The 22,790-nt window shown below is 41.5% G+C and overlaps 3 non-coding genes across 3 annotated transcripts; all 3 read left to right on the forward strand.

Annotated features, from left to right (window-relative positions):
* Window positions 1-11,419: 11,419 nt before the first annotated feature.
* trnap-ugg (transfer RNA proline (anticodon UGG)) lies at window positions 11,420-11,507 on the forward strand. The gene is given in 2 exon segments: window positions 11,420-11,455; window positions 11,472-11,507. It is a non-coding gene; the product is annotated as a tRNA-Pro (tRNA).
* A 3,042-nt stretch (window positions 11,508-14,549) lies between these two features.
* trnap-ugg (transfer RNA proline (anticodon UGG)) lies at window positions 14,550-14,637 on the forward strand. The gene is given in 2 exon segments: window positions 14,550-14,585; window positions 14,602-14,637. It is a non-coding gene; the product is annotated as a tRNA-Pro (tRNA).
* A 3,042-nt stretch (window positions 14,638-17,679) lies between these two features.
* trnap-ugg (transfer RNA proline (anticodon UGG)) lies at window positions 17,680-17,767 on the forward strand. Its single transcript is given in 2 exon segments — window positions 17,680-17,715; window positions 17,732-17,767. It is a non-coding gene; the product is annotated as a tRNA-Pro (tRNA).
* Window positions 17,768-22,790: the final 5,023 nt, after the last annotated feature.

The following is a 22,790-nucleotide window of genomic DNA, read 5'->3' on the forward strand; positions in this document are numbered from 1 at the left end:
CGGATTTCAAATTTCAAATTTCAAAAACTGCCTTTGGAGGATGCAGGATTTTTAGTTTGTTGGTGTGTTTGTGTAAGCGAGGAATTGCGTGCAAACATTCTGCGCGATCTTACTGTGCATTTCATGTCATGGGAGGAAAAATGCATTACATGCAACTTGAAGCCACACTGATTTGATTCAACACGCATTCGGGGACTGCCTGACAGGAGAAGAATCAGCTGTGGGATTTTTGTATTCCACATTTGAAAGAAGGCAAATTATATAAGTTAGAAACATAGCGATTTTAGCGAGAGCTTGTGGATGGGCTGTATGACATGATGAGCTCCTTCCCCCTTATTTTCAAATACAAATCAAATCAAGACAAGACAAGACATGACTGACTGACTGACTTTGTTTATATAAATTTCTGTATCAATATTTATATATGCATATATTTACATACATTCCCTACTTTTTAACTTTCACAATAAATGTGCTTTTCTGTTCTGCCTGCATTGGCTCTATTACATTTGACCTCTTTCACAGCACACGCAGCTTCTGTCTGATCCTGCAGAAAAGCACTCGCGACTTTAAAAGATGGCCTTTGTTGCCCACATCTTCCCTCGTGGCTTGTCTTACACCATGGGCTTACTGTGTTTGGGAATTTACTGACTGCACACCCTGATTTCCAGTGCATTTCATGCAGTCGCACAGACTTCGTTCAATCAAAAATATATAGATTCAGAAACAATTATTTATTTATTTCAATCAAATCAAATTCAATTTTTTGCAATAAAATTGTAAATTTATTTATTTTCTTATTATGATAAATATATATATGTTTTAAATTGTCTTTTTGTCTGGGTTGGTTTTATTTCCCTCCCTCTTTCCTGCTTGTCTATTAAATGTGGCTTCAACAACCGTCCCAGTCCCGCGTGCTCATGAGAACCGCGCTCATTCACGCACAACACAATTGCATTCAGGAATGATAGAAATTCCAATTTATTCTTCTGAAAGGGAACTGCTGTCCGTGAAGGGCAATTCTACAGCTGTGTAAGAGGGATGTGCTTCCTGTCCAGGATCATTCGGTGTCTGTTTCAACGGAATGGTTGTCAGTTCCGGTTCATCAGTTGCCCCTTTAAAACGTATTTTCTCATTATCCGGATCATCCTGTACATTTAAAAAGGAATGTGATTATCAGCTGTGATAACCGAATTGTTAAACTGTTGTGTTTCAAGATACATTGACTTTGCCTGTGTCCGTGTACATTCATATCGCAGCGCATCTGTTCATTACACAAAATATGCTCATGTTTTCCGATATCCACTCCTTGATGTAACCCTTGTCCCAAATTTTCTCTCAATATAAAAAACAACAAATTATGCACCGACGGTAGCGGCCGCGTTGCCTAAAGGATAAGGTGTCTGATTTCGATTGTAACTGTGATCTTATCAGATGATTGCAGGTTCGAGTCCGGCAGTGGTCAGCTATCGCGCTTTGTGAAATTTTATATTCTTTGTTTTGATTCTGCCTCAAAACCAACCATCTCGGACAGTCACTCACCTAAAGTAAAGGAAGGCTGTGTGCTTTAAGAAGCTAATGGCACATTTTCATCACTGTCGATCTGGTTGCACGGGCAAAACAAGTGGTGAAGTAGATTTTCGTGCATATTATTTCTGTTTGAATGCAAAAAGTAGGGGATGGATGTCTGACTTTGCAGTCAATAGGAGACAAGGTGACTGACAGGTTGAAGCAATGGACTGCTGATCCAGTATGCCCCCAGCTTCGTCGTTATTGTGTTAAACATTTTCCCCTAGTTTTTTTATTCAATCACATTTATCCTCATTGCCAAATTCACCTTTTACTGAAAAGGATGCAGCTCGTTGGTGAAGTAATGTCACAAAAAATAATCACTTCATCAAAGGGAAAACATTAGCAGGACGATGGAGAGGGGGACTCATGAAATCGGTCTCTGAGAGTCAGCACAGGCACGATGGGCCGAATAGCAAACTAACGTCAGAAACTGAGAGCTACGTTCCTCACTGTCGGCGGCTCGTTGGTCTAGGGGTATGATTCTCGCTTTGGGATTATAATAATTGAAATGCGAGAGGTCACGGGTTCAAATCCCAGACGAGCCCTGCCAACCTTTTGTCAAAAAACGACTTCTCAGCCGGTCGACATGTGAGAAAACTGACTTGTTTCAAATTAAAACGTGTGATTGCACTCCGTTGTTCACACAGCGTCCAAAAATCCTGGAGATTCCCAGGAGCAAAGTGAAACTCACCGAACTGAGTAAAGTTCATGTTTCTCAGATGTGCTCGGCTCTGCGTCTCATTGGACAACATAAACCCCGTTTTGATTCCGGCAAATACTTGATCAGTGTATCTTCCTTTCTGCACGCATGAGCTCACCTCCATAGGGATAAGCATACATTCAACGTCAATCTCAAATTCAACGTGAAACAGACTCTGCCCTGAATATGAGTGCGTCCTGTTTCTCTCGTGCTGAAAAGATGTGAGAAGCTGGCTTTGGATTTAGTCCCTTGGCTGCCGAATTTAAACCGTGCAGGAAATCGATCCGGGGTGGCCAAGCTGCCTGGTCTAATTAAAAGGCGTTCAAACCGTACATTCCAGGCAGGTTATAGTGTTCTGGCCTCAACATTCGGTTCAACGTATCGGATCATAAGCACCGCTCCTATTGTCTGCTAATGGTTCTGCTGTTCACACTAACACCTCCTCTGGTCCATCCTTTGTTACTTTATTGCCCGCTTACCACTCACTTTGCCTTTTTGCATTGTGCCATTTATTATTCAATCACTCCTACGCTCCACTGTATCACAGGCATTCCCTTTTGTCCTTCCTCGCTGCCTATTTTTCCAGGCGCTATTTTCCAGGAAAAATCTGTAAACTTTACATTTTTCTTAAAATATCGGAATGATCATCTGACTGAACGTGAGCCCGGGAAATTCATCCACAGAATGTTCACGGCCTGCTGAGTTTTACAGAATGCTTTGTTTTTGTTCATTGTGTTTCTGTATCCCTTTTAAGGTGATGTGCTGGTCTGCCCGGGGTCATTCTCTGTCTCTCCAAAATGGTGTGCTATCAGTATCGGATCATTATCTATCTGTTTAAAAGGAATGTGCTGTCTGTCTCGGATTTCAAATTTCAAATTTCAAAATCTGCCTTTGGAGAGTGCAGAATTTTTAGTTTGTTGGTGTGTTTGTGTAAGTGAGAGAGTGCGTGGAAACGTTCTGCGCGATCTTACTGTGCATTTCATGTCATGGGAGGAAAAATGCATTACATGCAACTTGAAGCCACACTGATTTGATTCAACACGCATTCAGGGACTGACTGACAGGAGAAGAGTCTGCTGTGGGATTTTGCTATTCCACATGTGAAAGAAGGCAAATTATATAAGTTAGAAACATAGCGATTTTAGCGAGAGCTTGCGGATGGGCTCTGTGACATGATGAGCTCCTTCCCCCTTATTTTCAAATACAAATCAAATCAAGACAAGACAAGACATGACTGACTGACTGACTTTGTTTATGTAAATTTCTGTATCAATATTTATATATGCATATATTTACATACATTCCCTACTTTTTAACTTTCACAATAAATGTGCTTTTCTGTTCTCCCTGCATTGGCTCTATTACATTTGACCTCTTTCACAGCACACGCAGCTTCTGTCTGATCCTGCAGAAAAGCACTCGCGACTTTAAAAGATGGCCTTTGTTGCCCACATCTTCCCTCGTGGCTTGTCTTACACCATGGGCTTACTGTGTTTGGGAATTTACTGACTGCACACCCTGATTTCCAGTGCATTTCATGCAGTCGCACAGACTTCGTTCAATCAAAAATATATAGATTAAGAAACAATTATTTATTTATTTCAATCAAATCAAATTCAATTTTTTGCAATAAAATTGTAAATTTATTTATTTTCTTATTATAATAAATATATATATGTTTTAAATTGTCTTTTTGTCTGGGTTGGTTTTATTTCCCTCCCTCTTTCCTGCTTGTCTATCACCTGTGGCTTCAACAACCGTCCCAGTCCCGCGTGCTCATAAGAACCGCGCTCATTCACGCACAACACAATTGCATTCAGGAATGATAGAAATTCCAATTTATTCTTCTGAAAGGGAACTGCTGTCCGTGAAGGGCAATTCTACAGCTGTGTAAGAGGGATGTGCTTCCTGTCCAGGATCATTCGGTGTCTGTTTCAACGGGATGGTTGTCAGTTCCGGTTCATCAATTGCCCCTTTAAAACGTATTTTCTCATTATCCGGATCATCCTGTACATTTAAAAAGGAGTGTGATTATCAGCTGTGATAACCGAATTGTTAAACTGTTGTGTTTCAAGATACATTGACTTTGCCTGTGTCCGTGTACATCCATATCGCAGCGCATCTGTTCATTACTCAAAATATGCTCATGTTTTCCGATATCCACTCTTTGATGTAACCCTTGTCCCAAATTTGCTCTCAATATAAAAAACAACAAATTATGCACCGACGATAGCGGCCGCGTGATCTAAAGGATAAGGTGTCTGATTTCGATTGTTACTGTGATCTTATCAGATGATTGCAGGTTCGAGTCCAGCAGTGGTCAGCTATCGCGCTTTGTGAAATTTTATATTCTTTGTTTTGATTCTGCCTCAAAACCAACCATCTCGGACAGTCACTCACCTGAAGTAAAGGAAGGCTGTGTGCTTTAAGAAGCTAATGGCACATTTTCATCACTGTCGATCTGGTTGCACGGGCAAAACAAGTGGTGAAGTAGATTTTCGTGCATATTATTTCTGTTTGAATGCAAAAAGTAGGGGATGGATGTCTGACTTTGCAGTCAATAGGAGACAAGGTGACTGACAGGTTGAAGCAATGGACTGCTGATCCAGTATGCCCCCAGCTTCGTCGTTATTGTGTTAAACATTTTCCCCTAGTTTTTTTATTCAATCACATTTATCCTCATTGCCAAATTCACCTTTTACTGAAAAGGATGCAGCTCGTTGGTGAAGTAATGTCACAAAAAATAATCACTTCATCAAAGGGAAAACATTAGCAGGACGATGGAGAGGGGGACTCATGAAATCGGTCTCTGAGAGTCAGCACAGGCACGATGGGCCGAATAGCAAACTAACGTCAGAAACTGAGAGCTACGTCCCCCACTGTCGGCGGCTCGTTGGTCTAGGGGTATGATTCTCGCTTTGGGATTATAATAATTGAAATGCGAGAGGTCACGGGTTCAAATCCCGGATGAGCCCTGCCAACCTTTTGTCAAAAAACGACTTCTCAGCCGGTCGACATGTGAGAAAACTGACTTGTTTCAAATTAAAACGTGTGATTGCACTCAGTTGTTCACACAGCGTACAAAAATCCTGGAGATTCCCAGGAGCAAAGTGAAACCCACCGAACTGAGTAAAGTTCATGTTTCTCAGATGTGCTCGGCTCTGCGTCTCATTGGACAACATAAACCCCGTTTTGATTCCGGCAAATACTTGATCAGTGTATCTTCCTTTCTGCACGCATGAGCTCACCTCCATAGGGATAAGCATACATTCAACGTCAATCTCAAATTCAACGTGAAACAGACTCAGCCCTGAATATGAGTGCGTCCTGTTTCTCTCGCGCTGAAAAGATTTGAGAAGCTGGCTTTGGATTTAGTCCCTTGGCTGCCGAATTTAAACCGTGCAGGAAATCGATCCGGGGTGGTCAAGCTGCCTGGTCTAATTAAAAGGCGTTCAAACCGTACATTCCAGGCAGGTTATAGTGTTCTGGCCTCAACATTCGGTTCAACGTATCGGATCATAAGCACCGCTCCTATTGTCTGCTAATGGTTTTGCTGTTCACACTAACACCTCCTCTGGTCCATCCTTTGTTACTTTATTGCCCGCTTACCACTCACTTTGCCTTTTTGCATTGTGCCAGTTATTATTCAATCACTCCTACGCTCCACTGTATCACAGGCATTCCCTTTTGTCCTTCCTCGCTGCCTATTTTTCCAGGCGCTATTTTCCAGGAAAAATCTGTAAACTTTACATTTTTCTTAAAATATCGGAATGATCATCTGACTGAACGTGAGCCCGGGAAATTCATCCACAGAATGTTCACGGCCTGCTGAGTTTTACAGAATGCTTTGTTTTTGTTCATTGTGTTTCTGTATCCCTTTTAAGGTGATGTGCTGGTCTGCCCGGGGTCATTCTCTGTCTCTCCAAAATGGTGTGCTATCAGTATCGGATCATTATCTATCTGTTTAAAAGGAATGTGCTGTCTGTCTCGGATTTCAAATTTCAAATTTCAAAATCTGCCTTTGGAGAGTGCAGAATTTTTAGTTTGTTGGTGTGTTTGTGTAAGTGAGAGAGTGCGTGGAAACGTTCTGCGCGATCTTACTGTGCATTTCATGTCATGGGAGGAAAAATGCATTACATGCAACTTGAAGCCACACTGATTTGATTCAACACGCATTCAGGGACTGACTGACAGGAGAAGAGTCTGCTGTGGGATTTTGCTATTCCACATGTGAAAGAAGGCAAATTATATAAGTTAGAAACATAGCGATTTTAGCGAGAGCTTGCGGATGGGCTCTGTGACATGATGAGCTCCTTCCCCCTTATTTTCAAATACAAATCAAATCAAGACAAGACAAGACATGACTGACTGACTGACTTTGTTTATGTAAATTTCTGTATCAATATTTATATATGCATATATTTACATACATTCCCTACTTTTTAACTTTCACAATAAATGTGCTTTTCTGTTCTCCCTGCATTGGCTCTATTACATTTGACCTCTTTCACAGCACACGCAGCTTCTGTCTGATCCTGCAGAAAAGCACTCGCGACTTTAAAAGATGGCCTTTGTTGCCCACATCTTCCCTCGTGGCTTGTCTTACACCATGGGCTTACTGTGTTTGGGAATTTACTGACTGCACACCCTGATTTCCAGTGCATTTCATGCAGTCGCACAGACTTCGTTCAATCAAAAATATATAGATTAAGAAACAATTATTTATTTATTTCAATCAAATCAAATTCAATTTTTTGCAATAAAATTGTAAATTTATTTATTTTCTTATTATAATAAATATATATATGTTTTAAATTGTCTTTTTGTCTGGGTTGGTTTTATTTCCCTCCCTCTTTCCTGCTTGTCTATCACCTGTGGCTTCAACAACCGTCCCAGTCCCGCGTGCTCATAAGAACCGCGCTCATTCACGCACAACACAATTGCATTCAGGAATGATAGAAATTCCAATTTATTCTTCTGAAAGGGAACTGCTGTCCGTGAAGGGCAATTCTACAGCTGTGTAAGAGGGATGTGCTTCCTGTCCAGGATCATTCGGTGTCTGTTTCAACGGGATGGTTGTCAGTTCCGGTTCATCAATTGCCCCTTTAAAACGTATTTTCTCATTATCCGGATCATCCTGTACATTTAAAAAGGAGTGTGATTATCAGCTGTGATAACCGAATTGTTAAACTGTTGTGTTTCAAGATACATTGACTTTGCCTGTGTCCGTGTACATCCATATCGCAGCGCATCTGTTCATTACTCAAAATATGCTCATGTTTTCCGATATCCACTCTTTGATGTAACCCTTGTCCCAAATTTGCTCTCAATATAAAAAACAACAAATTATGCACCGACGATAGCGGCCGCGTGATCTAAAGGATAAGGTGTCTGATTTCGATTGTTACTGTGATCTTATCAGATGATTGCAGGTTCGAGTCCAGCAGTGGTCAGCTATCGCGCTTTGTGAAATTTTATATTCTTTGTTTTGATTCTGCCTCAAAACCAACCATCTCGGACAGTCACTCACCTGAAGTAAAGGAAGGCTGTGTGCTTTAAGAAGCTAATGGCACATTTTCATCACTGTCGATCTGGTTGCACGGGCAAAACAAGTGGTGAAGTAGATTTTCGTGCATATTATTTCTGTTTGAATGCAAAAAGTAGGGGATGGATGTCTGACTTTGCAGTCAATAGGAGACAAGGTGACTGACAGGTTGAAGCAATGGACTGCTGATCCAGTATGCCCCCAGCTTCGTCGTTATTGTGTTAAACATTTTCCCCTAGTTTTTTTATTCAATCACATTTATCCTCATTGCCAAATTCACCTTTTACTGAAAAGGATGCAGCTCGTTGGTGAAGTAATGTCACAAAAAATAATCACTTCATCAAAGGGAAAACATTAGCAGGACGATGGAGAGGGGGACTCATGAAATCGGTCTCTGAGAGTCAGCACAGGCACGATGGGCCGAATAGCAAACTAACGTCAGAAACTGAGAGCTACGTCCCCCACTGTCGGCGGCTCGTTGGTCTAGGGGTATGATTCTCGCTTTGGGATTATAATAATTGAAATGCGAGAGGTCACGGGTTCAAATCCCGGATGAGCCCTGCCAACCTTTTGTCAAAAAACGACTTCTCAGCCGGTCGACATGTGAGAAAACTGACTTGTTTCAAATTAAAACGTGTGATTGCACTCAGTTGTTCACACAGCGTACAAAAATCCTGGAGATTCCCAGGAGCAAAGTGAAACCCACCGAACTGAGTAAAGTTCATGTTTCTCAGATGTGCTCGGCTCTGCGTCTCATTGGACAACATAAACCCCGTTTTGATTCCGGCAAATACTTGATCAGTGTATCTTCCTTTCTGCACGCATGAGCTCACCTCCATAGGGATAAGCATACATTCAACGTCAATCTCAAATTCAACGTGAAACAGACTCAGCCCTGAATATGAGTGCGTCCTGTTTCTCTCGCGCTGAAAAGATTTGAGAAGCTGGCTTTGGATTTAGTCCCTTGGCTGCCGAATTTAAACCGTGCAGGAAATCGATCCGGGGTGGTCAAGCTGCCTGGTCTAATTAAAAGGCGTTCAAACCGTACATTCCAGGCAGGTTATAGTGTTCTGGCCTCAACATTCGGTTCAACGTATCGGATCATAAGCACCGCTCCTATTGTCTGCTAATGGTTTTGCTGTTCACACTAACACCTCCTCTGGTCCATCCTTTGTTACTTTATTGCCCGCTTACCACTCACTTTGCCTTTTTGCATTGTGCCAGTTATTATTCAATCACTCCTACGCTCCACTGTATCACAGGCATTCCCTTTTGTCCTTCCTCGCTGCCTATTTTTCCAGGCGCTATTTTCCAGGAAAAATCTGTAAACTTTACATTTTTCTTAAAATATCGGAATGATCATCTGACTGAACGTGAGCCCGGGAAATTCATCCACAGAATGTTCACGGCCTGCTGAGTTTTACAGAATGCTTTGTTTTTGTTCATTGTGTTTCTGTATCCCTTTTAAGGTGATGTGCTGGTCTGCCCGGGGTCATTCTCTGTCTCTCCAAAATGGTGTGCTATCAGTATCGGATCATTATCTATCTATTTAAAAGGAATGTGCTGTCTGTCTCGGATTTCAAATTTCAAATTTCAAAAACTGCCTTTGGAGAGTGCAGAATTTTTAGTTTGTTGGTGTGTTTGTGTAAGTGAGAGAGTGCGTGGAAACGTTCTGCGCGATCTTACTGTGCATTTCATGTCATGGGAGGAAAAATGCATTACATGCAACTTGAAGCCACACTGATTTGATTCAACACGCATTCAGGGACTGACTGACAGGAGAAGAGTCTGCTGTGGGATTTTGCTATTCCACCTGTGAAAGAAGGCAAATTATATAAGTTAGAAACATAGCGATTTTAGCGAGAGCTTGCGGATGGGCTGTGTGACATGATGAGCTCCTTCCCCCTTATTTTCAAATACAAATCAAATCAAGACAAGACAAGACATGACTGACTGACTGACTTTGTTTATATAAATTTCTGTATCAATATTTATATATGCATATATTTACATACATTCCCTACTTTTTAACTTTCACAATAAATGTGCTTTTCTGTTCTGCCTGCATTGGCTCTATTACATTTGACCTCTTTCGCAGCACACGCAGCTTCTGTCTGATCCTGCAGAAAAGCACTCGCGACTTTAAAAGATGGCCTTTGTTGCCCACATCTTCCCTCGTGGCTTGTCTTACACCATGGGCTTACTGTGTTTGGGAATTTACTGACTGCACACCCTGATTTCCAGTGCATTTCATGCAGTCGCACAGACTTCGTTCAATCAAAAATATATAGATTAAGAAACAATTATTTATTTATTTCAATCAAATCAAATTCAATTTTTTGCAATAAAATTGTAAATTTATTTATTTTCTTATTATAATAAATATATATATGTTTTAAATTGTCTTTTTGTCTGGGTTGGTTTTATTTCCCTCCCTCTTTCCTGCTTGTCTATCACCTGTGGCTTCAACAACCGTCCCAGTCCCGCGTGCTCATGAGAACCGCGCTCATTCACGCACAACACAATTGCATTCAGGAATGATAGAAATTCCAATTTATTCTTCTGAAAGGGAACTGCTGTCCGTAAAGGGCAATTCGACAGCTGTGTAAGAGGGATGTGCTTCCTGTCCAGGATCATTCGGTGTCTGTTTCAACGGGATGGTTGTCAGTTCCGGTTCATCAATTGCCCCTTTAAAACGTATTTTCTCATTATCCGGATCATCCTGTACATTTAAAAAGGAGTGTGATTATCAGCTGTGATAACCGAATTGTTAAACTGTTGTGTTTCAAGATACATTGACTTTGCCTGTGTCCGTGTACATCCATATCGCAGCGCATCTGTTCATTACTCAAAATATGCTCATGTTTTCCGATATCCACTCCTTGATGTAACCCTTGTCCCAAATTTGCTCTCAATATAAAAAACAACAAATTATGCACCGACGGTAGCGACCGCGTGGCTTAAAGTATAAGGTGTCTGATTTCGATTGTAACTGTGATCTTATCAGATGATTGCAGGTTCGAGTCCGGCAATGGTCAGCTATCGCGCTTTGTGAAATGTTATATTCTTTGTTTTGATTCTGCCTCAAAACCAACCATCTCGGACAGTCACTCACCTGAAGTGAAGGAAGGCTGTGTGCTTTAAGAAGCTAATGGCACATTTTCATCACTGTCGATCTGGTTGCACGGGCAAAACAAGTGGTGAAGTAGATTTTCGTGCATATTATTTCTGTTTGAATGCAAAAAGTAGGGGATGGATGTCTGACTTTGCAGTCAATAGGAGACAAGGTGACTGACAGGTTGAAGCAATGGACTGCTGATCCAGTATGCCCCCAGCTTCGTCGTTATTGTGTTAAACATTTTCCCCTAGTTTTTTTATTCAATCACATTTATCCTCATTGCCAAATTCACCTTTTACTGAAAAGGATGCAGCTCGTTGGTGAAGTAATGTCACAAAAAATAATCACTTCATCAAAGGGAAAACATTAGCAGAACGATGGAGAGGGGGACTCACGAAATCGGTCTCTGAGAGTCAGCACAGGCACGATGGGCCGAATAGCAAACTAACGTCAGAAACTGAGAGCTACGCTCCTCACTGTCGGCGGCTCGTTGGTCTAGGGTTATGATTCTCGCTTTGGGATTATAATAATTGAAATGCGAGAGGTCCCGGGTTCAAATCCCGGACGAGCCCTGCCAACCTTTTGTCAAAAAACGACTTCTCAGCCGGTCGACATGTGAGAAAACTGACATGTTTCAAATTAAAACGTGTGATTGCACTCCGTTGTTCACACAGCGTACAAAAATCCTGGAGATTCCCAGGAGCAAAGTGAAACTCACCGAACTGAGTAAAGTTCATGTTTCTCAGATGTGCTCGGCTCTGTGTCTCATTGGACAACATAAACCCCGTTTTGATTCCGGCAAATACTTGATCAGTGTATCTTCCTTTCTGCACGCATGAGCTCACCTCCATCGGGATAAGCATACATTCAACGTCAATCTCAAATTCAACGTGAAACAGACTCTGCCCTGAATATGAGTGCGTCCTGTTTCTCTCGCGCTGAAAAGATGTGAGAAGCTGGCTTTGGATTTAGTTCCTTGGCTGCCGAATTTAAACCGTGCAGGAAATCGATCCGGGGTGGCCAAGCTGCCTGGTCTAATTACAAGGCGTTCAAACCCTAGATTCCAGGCAGGTTATAGTGTTCTGGCCTCAACATTCGGTTCAACGTATCGGATCATAAGCACCGCTCCCATTGTCTGCTAATGGTTCTGCTGTTCACACGAACACCTCCTCTGGTCCATCCTTTGTTACTTTATTGCCCGCTTACCACTCACTTTGCCTTTTTGCATTGTGCCATTTATTATTCAATCACTCCTACGCTCCACTGTATCACAGGCATTCCCTTTTGTCCTTCCTCGCTGCCTATTTTTCCAGGCGCTATTTTCCAGGAAAAATCTGTAAACTTTACATTTTTCTTAAAATATCAGAATGATCATCTGACTGAACGTGAGCCCGGGAAATTCATCCACAGAATGTTCACGGCCTGCTGAGTTTTACAGAATGCTTTGTTTTTGTTCATTGTGTTTCTGTATCCCTTTTAAGGTGATGTGCTGGTCTGCCCGGGGTCATTCTCTGTCTCTCCAAAATGGTGTGCTATCAGTATCGGATCATTATCTATCTGTTTAAAAGGAATGTGCTGTCTGTCCCGGATTTCAAATTTCAAATTTCAAAAACTGCCTTTGGAGAGTGCAGAATTTTTAGTTTGTTGGTGTGTTTGTGTAAGTGAGAGAGTGCGTGGAAACGTTCTGCGCGATCTGACTGTGCATTTCATGTCATGTGAGGAAAAATGCATTACATGCAACTTGAAGCCACACTGATTTGATTCAACACGCATTCAGGGACTGACTGACAGGAGAAGAGTCTGCTGTGGGATTTTGCTATTCCACATGTGAAAGAAGGCAAATTATATAAGTTAGAAACATAGCGATTTTAGCGAGAGCTTGCGGATGGGCTGTGTGACATGATGAGCTCCTTCCCCCTTATTTTCAAATACAAATCAAATCAAGACAAGACAAGACATGACTGACTGACTGACTTTGTTTATATAAATTTCTGTATCAATATTTATATATGCATATATTTACATACATTCCCTACTTTTTAACTTTCACAATAAATGTGCTTTTCTGTTCTGCCTGCATTGGCTCTATTACATTTGACCTCTTTCGCAGCACACGCAGCTTCTGTCTGATCCTGCAGAAAAGCACTCGCGACTTTAAAAGATGGCCTTTGTTGCCCACATCTTCCCTCGTGGCTTGTCTTACACCATGGGCTTACTGTGTTTGGGAATTTACTGACTGCACACCCTGATTTCCAGTGCATTTCATGCAGTCGCACAGACTTCGTTCAATCAAAAATATATAGATTAAGAAACAATTATTTATTTATTTCAATCAAATCAAATTCAATTTTTTGCAATAAAATTGTAAATTTATTTATTTTCTTATTATAATAAATATATATATGTTTTAAATTGTCTTTTTGTCTGGGTTGGTTTTATTTCCCTCCCTCTTTCCTGCTTGTCTATCACCTGTGGCTTCAACAACCGTCCCAGTCCCGCGTGCTCATGAGAACCGCGCTCATTCACGCACAACACAATTGCATTCAGGAATGATAGAAATTCCAATTTATTCTTCTGAAAGGGAACTGCTGTCCGTAAAGGGCAATTCGACAGCTGTGTAAGAGGGATGTGCTTCCTGTCCAGGATCATTCGGTGTCTGTTTCAACGGGATGGTTGTCAGTTCCGGTTCATCAATTGCCCCTTTAAAACGTATTTTCTCATTATCCGGATCATCCTGTACATTTAAAAAGGAGTGTGATTATCAGCTGTGATAACCGAATTGTTAAACTGTTGTGTTTCAAGATACATTGACTTTGCCTGTGTCCGTGTACATCCATATCGCAGCGCATCTGTTCATTACTCAAAATATGCTCATGTTTTCCGATATCCACTCCTTGATGTAACCCTTGTCCCAAATTTGCTCTCAATATAAAAAACAACAAATTATGCACCGACGGTAGCGACCGCGTGGCTTAAAGTATAAGGTGTCTGATTTCGATTGTAACTGTGATCTTATCAGATGATTGCAGGTTCGAGTCCGGCAATGGTCAGCTATCGCGCTTTGTGAAATGTTATATTCTTTGTTTTGATTCTGCCTCAAAACCAACCATCTCGGACAGTCACTCACCTGAAGTGAAGGAAGGCTGTGTGCTTTAAGAAGCTAATGGCACATTTTCATCACTGTCGATCTGGTTGCACGGGCAAAACAAGTGGTGAAGTAGATTTTCGTGCATATTATTTCTGTTTGAATGCAAAAAGTAGGGGATGGATGTCTGACTTTGCAGTCAATAGGAGACAAGGTGACTGACAGGTTGAAGCAATGGACTGCTGATCCAGTATGCCCCCAGCTTCGTCGTTATTGTGTTAAACATTTTCCCCTAGTTTTTTTATTCAATCACATTTATCCTCATTGCCAAATTCACCTTTTACTGAAAAGGATGCAGCTCGTTGGTGAAGTAATGTCACAAAAAATAATCACTTCATCAAAGGGAAAACATTAGCAGAACGATGGAGAGGGGGACTCACGAAATCGGTCTCTGAGAGTCAGCACAGGCACGATGGGCCGAATAGCAAACTAACGTCAGAAACTGAGAGCTACGCTCCTCACTGTCGGCGGCTCGTTGGTCTAGGGGTATGATTCTCGCTTTGGGATTATAATAATTGAAATGCGAGAGGTCCCGGGTTCAAATCCCGGACGAGCCCTGCCAACCTTTTGTCAAAAAACGACTTCTCAGCCGGTCGACATGTGAGAAAACTGACATGTTTCAAATTAAAACGTGTGATTGCACTCCGTTGTTCACACAGCGTACAAAAATCCTGGAGATTCCCAGGAGCAAAGTGAAACTCACCGAACTGAGTAAAGTTCATGTTTCTCAGATGTGCTCGGCTCTGCGTCTCATTGGACAACATAAACCCCGTTTTGATTCCGGCAAATACTTGATCAGTGTATCATCCTTCCTGCACGCATGAGCTCACCTCCATCGGGATAAGCATACATTCAACGTCAATCTCAAATTCAACGTGAAACAGACTCTGCCCTGAATATGAGTGCGTCCTGTTTCTCTCGCGCTGAAAAGATGTGAGAAGCTGGCTTTGGATTTAGTTCCTTGGCTGCCGAATTTAAACCGTGCAGGAAATCGATCCGGGGTGGCCAAGCTGCCTGGTCTAATTACAAGGCGTTCAAACCCTAGATTCCAGGCAGGTTATAGTGTTCTGGCCTCAAAATTCGGTTCAACGTATCGGATCATAAGCACCGCTCCCATTGTCTGCTAATGGTTCTGCTGTTCACACGAACACCTCCTCTGGTCCATCCTTTGTTACTTTATTGCCCGCTTACCACTCACTTTGCCTTTTTGCATTGTGCCATTTATTATTCAATCACTCCTACGCTCCACTGTATCACAGGCATTCCCTTTTGTCCTTCCTCGCTGCCTATTTTTCCAGGCGCTATTTTCCAGGAAAAATCTGTAAACTTTACATTTTTCTTAAAATATCAGAATGATCATCTGACTGAACGTGAGCCCGGGAAATTCATCCACAGAATATTCACGGCCTGCTGAGTTTTACAGAATGCTTTGTTTTTGTTCATTGTGTTTCTGTATCCCTTTTAAGGTGATGTGCTGGTCTGCCCGGGGTCATTCTCTGTCTCTCCAAAATGGTGTGCTATCAGTATCGGATCATTATCTATCTGTTTAAAAGGAATGTGCTGTCTGTCCCGGATTTCAAATTTCAAATTTCAAAAACTGCCTTTGGAGAGTGCAGAATTTTTAGTTTGTTGGTGTGTTTGTGTAAGTGAGAGAGTGCGTGGAAACGTTCTGCGCGATCTGACTGTGCATTTCATGTCATGTGAGGAAAAATGCATTACATGCAACTTGAAGCCACACTGATTTGATTCAACACGCATTCAGGGACTGACTGACAGGAGAAGAGTCTGCTGTGGGATTTTGCTATTCCACATGTGAAAGAAGGCAAATTATATAAGTTAGAAACATAGCGATTTTAGCGAGAGCTTGCGGATGGGCTGTGTGACATGATGAGCTCCTTCCCCCTTATTTTCAAATACAAATCAAATCAAGACAAGACAAGACATGACTGACTGACTGACTTTGTTTATATAAATTTCTGTATCAATATTTATATATGCATATATTTACATACATTCCCTACTTTTTAACTTTCACAATAAATGTGCTTTTCTGTTCTGCCTGCATTGGCTCTATTACATTTGACCTCTTTCGCAGCACACGCAGCTTCTGTCTGATCCTGCAGAAAAGCACTCGCGACTTTAAAAGATGGCCTTTGTTGCCCACATCTTCCCTCGTGGCTTGTCTTACACCATGGGCTTACTGTGTTTGGGAATTTACTGACTGCACACCCTGATTTCCAGTGCATTTCATGCAGTCGCACAGACTTCGTTCAATCAAAAATATATAGATTAAGAAACAATTATTTATTTATTTCAATCAAATCAAATTCAATTTTTTGCAATAAAATTGTAAATTTATTTATTTTCTTATTATAATAAATATATATATGTTTTAAATTGTCTTTTTGTCTGGGTTGGTTTTATTTCCCTCCCTCTTTCCTGCTTGTCTATCACCTGTGGCTTCAACAACCGTCCCAGTCCCGCGTGCTCATGAGAACCGCGCTCATTCACGCACAACACAATTGCATTCAGGAATGATAGAAATTCCAATTTATTCTTCTGAAAGGGAACTGCTGTCCGTGAAGGGCAATTCTACAGCTGTGTAAGAGGGATGTGCTTCCTGTCCAGGATCATTCGGTGTCTGTTTCAACGGGATGGTTGTCAGTTCCGGTTCATCAATTGCCCCTTTAAAACGTATTTTCTCATTATCCGGATCATCCTGTACATTTAAAAAGGAGTGTGATTATCAGCTGTGATAACCGAATTGTTAAACTGTTGTGTTTCAAGATACATTGACTTTGCCTGTGTCCGTGTACATCCATATCGCAGCGCATCTGTTCATTACTCAAAATATGCTCATGTTTTCCGATATCCACTCCTTGATGTAACCCTTGTCCCAAATTTGCTCTCAATATAAAAAACAACAAATTATGCACCGACGGTAGCGACCGCGTGGCCTAAAGGATAAGGTTTCTGATTTCGATTGTAACTGTGATCTTATCAGATGATTGCAGGTTCGAGTCCGGCAGTGGTCAGCTATCGCGCTTTGTGAAATTTTATATTCTTTGTTTTGATTCTGCCTCAAAACCAACCATCTCGGACAGTCACTCACCTGAAGTGAAGGAAGGCTGTGTGCTTTAAGAAGCTAATGGCACATTTTCATCACTGTCGATCTGGTTGCACGGGCAAAACAACTGGTGAAGTAGATTTTTGTGCATATTATTTCTGTTTGAATGCAAAAAGTAGGGGATGGATGTCTGACTTTGCAGTCAATAGGAGACAAGGTGACTGACAGGTTGAAGCAATGGACTGCTGATCCAGTATGCCCCCAGCTTCGTCGTTATTGTGTTAAACATTTTCCCCTAGTTTTTTTATTCAATCACATTTATCCTCATTGCCAAATTCACCTTTTACTGAAAAGGATGCAGCTCGTTGATGAAGTAATGTCACAAAAAATAATCACTTCATCAAAGGGAAAACATTAGCAGAACGATGGAGAGGGGGACTCATGAAATCGGTCTCTGGGAGTCAGCACAGGCACGATGGGCCGAATAGCAAACTAACATCAGAAACTGAGAGCTACGCTCCTCACTGTCGGCGGCTCGTTGGTCTAGGGGTATGATTCTCGCTTTGGGATTATAATAATTGAAATGCGAGAGGTCCCGGGTTCAAATCCCGGACGAGCCCTGCCAACCTTTTGTCAAAAAACGACTTCTCAGCCGGTCGACATGTGAGAAAACTGACATGTTTCAAATTAAAACGTGTGATTGCACTCCGTTGTTCACACAGCGTCCAAAAATCCTGGAGATTCCCAGGAGCAAAGTGAAACTCACCGAACTGAGTAAAGTTCATGTTTCTCAGATGTGCTCGGCTCTGCGTCTCATTGGACAACATAAACGCCGTTTTGATTCCGGCAAATACTTGATCAGTGTATCTTCCTTTCTGCACGCATGAGCTCACCTCCATAGGGATAAGCATACATTCAACGTCAATCTCAAATTCAACGTGAAACAGACTCTGCCCTGAATATGAGTGCGTCCTGTTTCTCTCGCGCTGAAAAGATGTGAGAAGCTGGCTTTGGATTTAGTCCCTTGGCTGCCGAATTTAAACCGTGCAGGAAATCGATCCGGGGTGGCCAAGCTGCCTGGTCTAATTAAAAGGCGTTCAAACCCTAGATTCCAGGCAGGTTATAGTGTTCTGGCCTCAACATTCGGTTCAACTTATCGGATCATAAGCACCGCTCCCATTGTCTCCTAATGGTTCTGCTGTTCACACTAACACCTCCTCTGGTCCATCCTTTGTTACTTTATTGCCCGCTTACCACTCACTTTGCCTTTTGGCATTGTGCCATTTATTATTCAATTACTCCTACGCTCCACTGTATCACAGGCATTCCCTTTTGTCCTTCCTCGCTGCCTATTTTTCCAGGCGCTATTTTCCAGGAAAAATCTGTAAACTTTTACATTTTTCTTAAAATATCGGAATGATCATCTGACTGAACGTGAGCCCGGGAAATTCATCCACAGAATGTTCACGGCCTGCTGAGTTTTACAGAATGCTTTGTTTTTGTTCATTGTGTTTCTGTATCCCTTTTAAGGTGATGTGCTGGTCTGCCCGGGGTCATTCTCTGTCTCTCCAAAATGGTGTGCTATCAGTATCGGATCATTATCTATCTGTTTAAAAGGAATGTGCTGTCTGTCCCGGATTTCAAATTTCAAATTTCAAAAACTGCCTTTGGAGAGTGCAGAATTTTTAGTTTGTTGGTGTGTTTGTGTAAGTGAGAGAGTGCGTGGAAACGTTCTGCGCGATCTGACTGTGCATTTCATGTCATGTGAGGAAAAATGCATTACATGCAACTTGAAGCCACACTGATTTGATTCAACACGCATTCAGGGACTGACTGACAGGAGAAGAGTCTGCTGTGGGATTTTGCTATTCCACATGTGAAAGAAGGCAAATTATATAAGTTAGAAACATAGCGATTTTAGCGAGAGCTTGCGGATGGGCTGTGTGACATGATGAGCTCATTCCCCCTTATTTTCAAATACAAATCAAATCAAGACAAGACAAGACATGACTGACTGACTGACTTTGTTAATATAAATTTCTGTATCAATATTTATATATGCATATATTTACATACATTCCCTACTTTTTAACTTTCACAATAAATGTGCTTTTCTGTTCTGCCTGCATTGGCTCTATTACATTTGACCTCTTTCACAGCACACGCAGCTTCTGTCTGATCCTGCAGAAAAGCACTCGCGACTTTAAAAGATGGCCTTTGTTTCCCACATCTTCCCTCGTGGCTTGTCTTACACCATGGGCTTACTGTGTTTGGGAATTTACTGACTGCACACCTTGATTTCCAGTGTATTTCATGCAGTCGCACAGACTTCGTTCAATCAAAAATATATAGATTAAGAAACAATTATTTATTTATTTCAATCAAATCAAATTAAATTTTTTGCAATAAAATTGTAAATTTATTTATTTTCTTATTATGATAAATACATATATGTTTTAAATTGTCTTTTTGTCTGGGTTGGTTTTATTTCCCTCCCTCTTTCCTGCTTGTCTATCACCTGTGGCTTCAACAACCGTCCCAGTCCCGCGTGCTCATGAGAACCGCGCTCATTCACGCACAACACAATTGCATTCAGGAATGATAGAAATTCCAATTTATTCTTCTGAAAGGGAACTGCTGTCCGTGAAGGGCAATTCTACAGCTGTGTAAGAGGGATGTGCTTCCTGTCCAGGATCATTCGGTGTCTGTTTCAACGGGATGGTTGTCAGTTCCGGTTCATCAATTGCCCCTTTAAAACGTATTTTCTCATTATCCGGATCATCCTGTACATTTAAAAAGGAGTGTGATTATCAGCTGTGATAACCGAATTGTTAAACTGTTGTGTTTCAAGATACATTGACTTTGCCTGTGTCCGTGTACATCCATATCGCAGCGCATCTGTTCATTACTCAAAATATGCTCATGTTTTCCGATATCCACTCCTTGATGTAACCCTTGTCCCAAATTTGCTCTCAATATAAAAAACAACAAATTATGCACCGACGGTAGCGACCGCGTGGCCTAAAGGATAAGGTTTCTGATTTCGATTGTAACTGTGATCTTATCAGATGATTGCAGGTTCGAGTCTGGCAGTGGTCAGCTATCGCGCTTTGTGAAATTTTATATTCTTTGTTTTGATTCTGCCTCAAAACCAACCATCTCGGACAGTCACTCACCTGAAGTGAAGGAAGGCTGTGTGCTTTAAGAAGCTAATGGCACATTTTCATCACTGTCGATCTGGTTGCACGGGCAAAACAACTGGTGAAGTAGATTTTTGTGCATATTATTTCTGTTTGAATGCAAAAAGTAGGGGATGGATGTCTGACTTTGCAGTCAATAGGAGACAAGGTGACTGACAGGTTGAAGCAATGGACTGCTGATCCAGTATGCCCCCAGCTTCGTCGTTATTGTGTTAAACATTTTCCCCTAGTTTTTTTATTCAATCACATTTATCCTCATTGCCAAATTCACCTTTTACTGAAAAGGATGCAGCTCGTTGATGAAGTAATGTCACAAAAAATAATCACTTCATCAAAGGGAAAACATTAGCAGAACGATGGAGAGGGGGACTCATGAAATCGGTCTCTGAGAGTCAGCACAGGCACGATGGGCCGAATAGCAAACTAACATCAGAAACTGAGAGCTACGCTCCTCACTGTCGGCGGCTCGTTGGTCTAGGGGTATGATTCTCGCTTTGGGATTATAATAATTGAAATGCGAGAGGTCCCGGATTCAAATCCCGGACGAGCCCTGCCAACCTTTTGTCAAAAAACGACTTCTCAGCCGGTCGACATGTGAGAAAACTGACATGTTTCAAATTAAAACGTGTGATTGCACTCCGTTGTTCACACAGCGTCCAAAAATCCTGGAGATTCCCAGGAGCAAAGTGAAACTCACCGAACTGAGTAAAGTTCATGTTTCTCAGATGTGCTCGGCTCTGCGTCTCATTGGACAACATAAACGCCGTTTTGATTCCGGCAAATACTTGATCAGTGTATCTTCCTTTCTGCACGCATGAGCTCACCTCCATAGGGATAAGCATACATTCAACGTCAATCTCAAATTCAACGTGAAACAGACTCTGCCCTGAATATGAGTGCGTCCTGTTTCTCTCGCGCTGAAAAGATGTGAGAAGCTGGCTTTGGATTTAGTCCCTTGGCTGCCGAATTTAAACCGTGCAGGAAATCGATCCGGGGTGGCCAAGCTGCCTGGTCTAATTAAAAGGCGTTCAAACCCTAGATTCCAGGCAGGTTATAGTGTTCTGGCCTCAACATTCGGTTCAACTTATCGGATCATAAGCACCGCTCCCATTGTCTCCTAATGGTTCTGCTGTTCACACTAACACCTCCTCTGGTCCATCCTTTGTTACTTTATTGCCCGCTTACCACTCACTTTGCCTTTTGGCATTGTGCCATTTATTATTCAATTACTCCTACGCTCCACTGTATCACAGGCATTCCCTTTTGTCCTTCCTCGCTGCCTATTTTTCCAGGCGCTATTTTCCAGGAAAAATCTGTAAACTTTTACATTTTTCTTAAAATATCGGAATGATCATCTGACTGAACGTGAGCCCGGGAAATTCATCCACAGAATGTTCACGGCCTGCTGAGTTTTACAGAATGCTTTGTTTTTGTTCATTGTGTTTCTGTATCCCTTTTAAGGTGATGTGCTGGTCTGCCCGGGGTCATTCTCTGTCTCTCCAAAATGGTGTGCTATCAGTATCGGATCATTATCTATCTGTTTAAAAGGAATGTGCTGTCTGTCCCGGATTTCAAATTTCAAATTTCAAAAACTGCCTTTGGAGAGTGCAGAATTTTTAGTTTGTTGGTGTGTTTGTGTAAGTGAGAGAGTGCGTGGAAACGTTCTGCGCGATCTGACTGTGCATTTCATGTCATGTGAGGAAAAATGCATTACATGCAACTTGAAGCCACACTGATTTGATTCAACACGCATTCAGGGACTGACTGACAGGAGAAGAGTCTGCTGTGGGATTTTGCTATTCCACATGTGAAAGAAGGCAAATTATATAAGTTAGAAACATAGCGATTTTAGCGAGAGCTTGCGGATGGGCTGTGTGACATGATGAGCTCATTCCCCCTTATTTTCAAATACAAATCAAATCAAGACAAGACAAGACATGACTGACTGACTGACTTTGTTTATATAAATTTCTGTATCAATATTTATATATGCATATATTTACATACATTCCCTACTTTTTAACTTTCACAATAAATGTGCTTTTCTGTTCTGCCTGCATTGGCTCTATTACATTTGACCTCTTTCACAGCACACGCAGCTTCTGTCTGATCCTGCAGAAAAGCACTCGCGACTTTAAAAGATGGCCTTTGTTTCCCACATCTTCCCTCGTGGCTTGTCTTACACCATGGGCTTACTGTGTTTGGGTATTTACTGACTGCACGTCCTGATTTCCAGTGCATTTCATGCAGTCGCACAGACTTCGTTCAATCAAAAATATATAGATTAAGAAACAATTATTTATTTATTTCAATCAAATCAAATTAAATTTTTTGCAATAAAATTGTAAATTTATTTATTTTCTTATTATGATAAATATATATATGTTTTAAATTGTCTTTTTGTCTGGGTTGGTTTTATTTCCCTCCCTCTTTCCTGCTTGTC

The sequence above is a fragment of the Pristiophorus japonicus genome, unplaced genomic scaffold, assembly GCF_044704955.1.
Source record: "Pristiophorus japonicus isolate sPriJap1 unplaced genomic scaffold, sPriJap1.hap1 HAP1_SCAFFOLD_71, whole genome shotgun sequence".
In the NCBI taxonomy this organism is placed as follows: Eukaryota; Metazoa; Chordata; class Chondrichthyes; family Pristiophoridae; genus Pristiophorus; species Pristiophorus japonicus.